This window comes from Chrysochloris asiatica, unplaced genomic scaffold (assembly GCF_000296735.1).
Source record: "Chrysochloris asiatica unplaced genomic scaffold, ChrAsi1.0 scaffold00002, whole genome shotgun sequence".
Classification (NCBI taxonomy): Eukaryota; Metazoa; Chordata; class Mammalia; order Afrosoricida; family Chrysochloridae; genus Chrysochloris; species Chrysochloris asiatica.
Window position 1 is genome coordinate 2,870,220 of NW_006408520.1, and position 6,447 is coordinate 2,876,666.

Sequence of the window (6,447 nt, forward strand, 5' to 3'; positions counted from 1 at the left end):
GTGATAGCATTGATACTTGATGTGAAGACTCCTTCTCTCTCTGTTGGTATTTTGAGCTTGTACATTCATGAGTATAGGTGAAGTTCATCACATTGTAGCAATTTACCTTCATTTCCTTCATCAATTTTTTTTTTTTAATCTTCTTTTAGTCGAGTTCTGATTATCAAGCCACTGAGGCTAGGTCATATGAATACTACCTGCAAGTGTACGTGTTCTTTTGCATCTCTCCTCACTTCTGTATTATCTGGATGCTTCATTCTCAGCTCTAGCTGACATATTTTATCTTAAAATGTTATTTTCATAAGCCTATGACACCTGAAAGTGTATGGCAGTCAGAAGTTATTGCCACAAAAATACAGAGATATACTGGGGCAAGCCACCTCCAAAACAGCAAAAAAAAAAAAAAAAAAAATTTACTGCTCAATGAATCTTAGCCATTTTGAATCCTGCATATTCCCCTGCAGGATGATAAAATATGTTTTCCTAAATACAATAACGGAATCACTGGGTAGTGAGATGGTTAATGCACTTAGCTGCTAACTAAAAGGTTAGAGGCACCAGTCCACCTAAGTCCGCCAAAGAGAAGCTTGACAATCTACTTCTGAAAATTAATTTGTTGAAAACCCTATGGAGATGGTCGCCATGGTCTCCACCGATTTCAGCCATGCCAGGCTTGAGAGGAGAACATGGGTTCCACCTCACAACCTCTCCTCTTCCTCACCTCTGGCTGCCAACCTCCTCAGGAATTGTTTCAATCTGTTAAAACATGGTGGATTACTATGACGTTCTAGGTGTGCAGAGACATGCTTCACCTGAGGATATTAAAAAGGCATACCATAAATTGGCACTAAAGTGGCATCCTGATAAAAACCCTGAGAATAAGGAAGAGGCACAGGAAAATTCAAACAAGTAGCTGAGACATATGAGGTGTTCACAGATGCTAAAAAATGGGACATCTGTGACAAATATGGCAAAGAGGGATTAAATGGAGGTGGAGGTGGAAGTCATTTTGGTAGTCCATTTGAGTTTAGCTTCACATTCCGAAATCTAGATGATGTCTTCAGGGAATTTTTTGGTGGAAGGGACCCATAATCATTTGACTTCTTTGAAAATCCATTTAACGGCATTTTGGGGAATTGCAGAGGCCCCCATGGGAGTCAAAACCAAGGCACGGGGCCCTTTTACTCGTCTTTAGTGGGCTTTCATGTTTGGGAGGTGGATTCCCTTCTTTTGATACAGGATTTACCGCATTTAGTTCACTGGATCATGGGGGCATTACTTCATTCTCATCAATATCATTTGGTGGTAGTGGAATGGGCAACTTCAAATCAATATCAACTTCTACTAAAACAGTTAATGGCAGAAAATTCATTACAAAGAGAATTGTTGAGAATGGTCAAGAAAGAATGGAAGTTGAAGAAGATGGCCAGTTAAAGTCCTTAGCAATAAATGGTAAGGAGCAGCCGCTACGCTTGGATAACAAGTAATCCAACTCACACATTTAACAGAAATGTTAAACTATTACAAGCACCATTTGAGGCTTAACAGGAACATTTTTTTTAAGATTTCAAATGAACTCTTCTTTCAGTATAACGGTCCCTAACCTATTTATAAAGAGTTCTTCGGAACACTTATTTGTCATAGACTTTGAGTTTATTGTTGGTACCACGTTAATAGGGCCTTTTTTTTTTTTTTGTCTTTAAAATTGCTGTAAATGTATGCATACACTTTGATTTTTTATTAAACTTAATCCAAGGTGAACCATGATTCTTTAATAGAGCTAGGAGAAAATTGTACACTAACACCTGCGTTGTCTTGCTTTTTTCCTTCTGTCTGAAATGTGAGCCAAATTGTTTCGGTCTGCTGTGAAGTTAACATTGTCAGAATGAATTTTCAACAAAAATAATTTGTTTGTTTTTTTCAGTATTGAGTAGTGGAAGATATTAATAATTTAATGGTAATACATTTCTGGTTTAATATAAATTAAGGATATTTTCTAATTGAGCATGAGTGCTGGCAATTTAGCAAGTTTTGAAAATTGTTTAAATATGTAATATTAAGCTTAGGTTTAAAAGTAAAGCTGGTGCACTGGATCTTTGTCATTTGCTTAAAAAATAATAAATGCTAAAGTGTTTGGTGCATTCAAAAAACCCTATGGAGCACAACATTACTCCAAACATTATCAGTTGGAATCAAATGGAAGCAACTATGTTTTTTTCTCTTAAAGATGGTGAATGACCTCTGGTTAACCGATTTCTATTTACTAATATCTAATCCAGAGACTTTTGGGAAAAAATACTTGAGGAGAACCAATCACTCACATTTTTTAAACAAATTATCCAGTTCATATGCAAACATAAATTCAGCCCTTTAAAAATATTTTTACAGTTGTATAGCTGTGACAAAAATTAGTCTTTTTGCAAGCAAGCTTGTGGTCAGTGGGTGGAGTAGAATAAGAGGTTAACATTGATTTTGTTAGGCAATACAATTGTTACGGCTTTAATTTTCTTACAAAAATTAAATCCTGCTCATTGTAGAAAACTTGAAGTTCAAAAGGAAAAAACAACCTTGGATTTATTTCGCATAATTCATAGACTGCTTTTTGTTTAAATTGCTTTTTTTTGTGTGTGATTATTTTTGGTGTCATTAAATTGTCACAAAACCCTGATCTCTAATGATTGCATAATTAATTTAATGAGTTGTGAAAACTACATGTAACTTAGCAGTTTTGAATCTTAGTTGCCTTGTCTGAAGCATGGTAGTGGTAATAAAAGCTCCTCCAAAGACTTATTGTGAGGGCCAAATGAGGCAATGATTGTGAAAAACACTTGGTAAACTGGAATGTGCTATCCAAATGGTAGTTATTATTAGCTCTTTTAGGCCAATAAGAACCATAAAGAAACAAAATGTGATAGAATGACTATTGACAAAGAAAAACAACAAAAATTCAACAAACCATGAAAGCGATTTTATAGTGCATTCTCACTTCTTGAGGAAAACTGGATTTAATAATAGTTTGTTTGTTTTTTTCTCTTGATTTTACTTTGCGAGTTAATATTATTAGCATATACTTAACATTGGTGTTGTTAAATGCTGTTGAGTCAGTTCTGACTCATAGTGACCCTGTATACAGTTGCTGAGGAGCGGCTGGTGAGTTTGAACCATCAACCTTGCAACTTTCTAAAAAAGATAGAAGATAGCTGAAAAGTGGGGAGACAATAGGAAATAGGAAGATTTATATTTAGTCAATTTTTACTAAAATATTAAAGCATATTAAATTATTCTACAATGTTTAAAATAGTCATAATTATGATTTCAATAGTTAGGATTGCTTTCTTTAAAAAGCATCAAAGAGCAGTGACTATCTATCATCCTCATCTTCATTCTACATTTCTCATGTCTTTTATTAAATTCAGCATTTAAAAGTATTCATTTTCATTTTCTTGGGACTATTTTAACTTAATAAACATGGTGTCTGCTTTTTTAAAAGAGGGTGTTATTTTTTTTTGTCCTCAAAGCCTCTTGATATCTTTTCCATCATACTAAAATGCAGTAAAAACATTATGATGGTTCTGGCCTATTACTTCGTCAACACAAATGGCCCCAAATCAGAAGAGTTATGGGAAGACATCAAGGATATGATGCATGTAAAGAGCAAAGGTCATTCAAAAGGCAGGAAAGGAAAAAAAAATGTCAGAAAAGATTCTGAAAATTGCTCTTAGGTGCAGAATAGCAAAAGGGAACAGAAGAAATGATGAAGTAAAATAATTAAATGGAAAGATTCTAAGAGTAACTCAAGAAGATGAGGTAAAATATTATTATAGAATGCACAAAGAACTGGAGATTGAAAACCAACAGAAGAACATGATTGGTATTTCTCAGGTTAAAACAATTAAAGAGAAAATTAAAAGTTTGAGTTTCATTTCTATAACCAAAAGTTGAATGAATCAGGAAGCATTATAGGAAAATGGAAAGAATACACAGGAAAAAATATAAAAAATAATTGGTCAATATTCAAACAGTTCAGGAGGTAGCAGATGATTTAAAACCATTAGTACTGAAGGAAAATTTTCACTGTGCAAAAAACGCATTGGTTAAAAATTAAAGAAAGAAACAAAGCACCAGGAATTGATAGATTCTGATTGGAATGTGGAAACAAATAGGTGAATCATGGAAATACTCACTCATCTTTGTCAAGAAATTTGGAAGACAGCTACCTGGCCAGCTGACTGGAAGAGATCCATATGTGTGATGATTCCAGAGAAAACCAGCTAAACAGAATGTGAAAATCATGGAACTCTATCATTAACTATATCATGCTAGCAGAGTTTTTCTGGAAGTAATTTTAAAACAACGGCAGTGATGCATCTACAGGGGACTACCAGAAATTCAAGTAGGATTCAGAAAAGGGTATAGAAAGAAGGATATTATTGCTGATGTCCAAAGGATCTTGATTGAAAGCAGAGAATACCAGATTTTTACCTATGTATTCTTGACTACACAAGACATTCCACTGCATGAATCAAATTAAATTATGGATAACATTACAAAGAATGGAAACTTCAGAGCACTTCATTATGTTCATGTGGTATCTGTACATGAATCAAGAGCAAGGGAATATTGCATGGTTTAAGGTTGGAAAAAGTGTGCAATAGGATTGGATTCTTTCATTTACTTATTCAAATTTTTGCTGAACACATAATCGAAGAAACAGAAGTATATGAAGAATCACATGGCATTAGGTTTAGAAGGCTTATTAATGACCTTCAATATGCAAATGGAACATGATAAATGAGAAAATGCAAGTTGTCAAGGATATCATTCTTTTTTAATCGACAATCAATAACCATGGAAGCAGTTGTAAAAAAAAAAATAAAAGAACTTATTGCATTGGGCAAATTTTCTGCCAAAAACCTCTTTACAGTACTAAAAAGAAAAGATATCATTTTGGTAACTAAGGTGCTTCTGACCCAAACCATGAGATTTTCAGCTGCCTAAAATTCATGCTACATATGGACATTAACAAAAGAAGACAGAGGACTTGATGCATTTGAATTGTGTTGTTGGTGAAGAACATTGTATCTAACATGAACTACCAGAGAAGATCCTGGTGTGGCGCTGTGGGTTAATGCACCAGACTGTAAAGCCATTTGAACTGCAAGGTTGGCTGTTCAAGCTCACCAGCTGCTCCTTGGAAATTCTATACAGGGTCGCTATGGGTCAGAGTCGACTCAATGGTACTTAACAAGAACACAAACAACATAGTCCTGGTGTGGCACTGTAGGATAAGTTCTGGACTGGTAACCACAAAGTTGGCTGTTAAAAAACACTAGATACTCCTCAGAAACCCTACACGAAGGTGCAATGACTTAGAACTGACTCAGCAGCACTTAACAAGAACAACAACCAGAGAAAAGAACAAATCTGTCTCAGCACACATTTTTAAAACACGTTCCTTAGGAGCAAGGCTAGACAGATTTTGTCATGCTTATTTTGGACATGTCATAAGAAACGGCCAGGTACCGCATGAGGACATTATATTTGGTAAAGAAGAGAGGGTCAGTAGAAATGAGAAAATCCCTCATTGAGAGGGATTGACCGAATAACCTCAAAATTTTTTTCAAACATGTCAAAGATCATGAAGGTGATACAGGGCCACAGTGTTTCTTTTCTTATACAGTAAAACCATGAAAGCATTCATCTAAGTAAGGCAGAACTATATCATGGAAAAAAGTTCAAATATTTTTGACTAAAATGAGTAATAGGAGAGTAGTTAAATTGCACCCTGTCGAAGGCAGAAATCATGACAGATAGCGCCTATCCTTACACTGCTCTATCAAGGCTGTTTTGTTGTTGTTAAATGCCATGCAGTCGGTTCTGACCCATAGCAACCCTGCATAGGCTTTCTGAGGAGCAGCAGGCGAGCTTGAACCGCTGACCTTGCAGTTCAAACTGCTTTGCAGTCCAGTGCATTAACCCACAGCGTCACACCAGGACTCCCTACCAAAGGTTGTTGTTGTTGTTGTTAAATACCGTGGAGTCGGTTCCAACTCGTAGTGACCCTGCACAGGGTTTCCAAGGCTGAGAATCTTTACGGGAGCAGAAAGCTTCATCTTTCCCCCCACAGAACAGCTGGTAGTTTCAAACTGCCCACCTTGAGGTTAGCAGCCCGATTCATAACCACTACACTACCTTCTGGTTCTCACATATTTCACTGTGCATAAGTCATCATGAGCCTGATCAAACTCGAGGACAACAAATACTTTTGAAAGATTATGACTTAAAATCACCTATTTTCTGTCAGTTTGCCATACTGTGGTGGCTTGTGTATTGCTGTGATACTCAAAATTAAGCCATTGGTATTTTAAATACCAGTAGGTAGTCACACTCACCAGCCACTCCTTGGAAAACTTATACAGGGTCACAACCAACTCCACAACACTTAAC

At 35.9% G+C, this 6,447-nt stretch overlaps 1 pseudogene; it reads left to right on the forward strand.

Moving 5' to 3' along the window:
• Positions 1-766: 766 nt before the first annotated feature.
• On the forward strand, positions 767-1,487 carry LOC102814856 (annotated as a pseudogene).
• Positions 1,488-6,447: the final 4,960 nt, after the last annotated feature.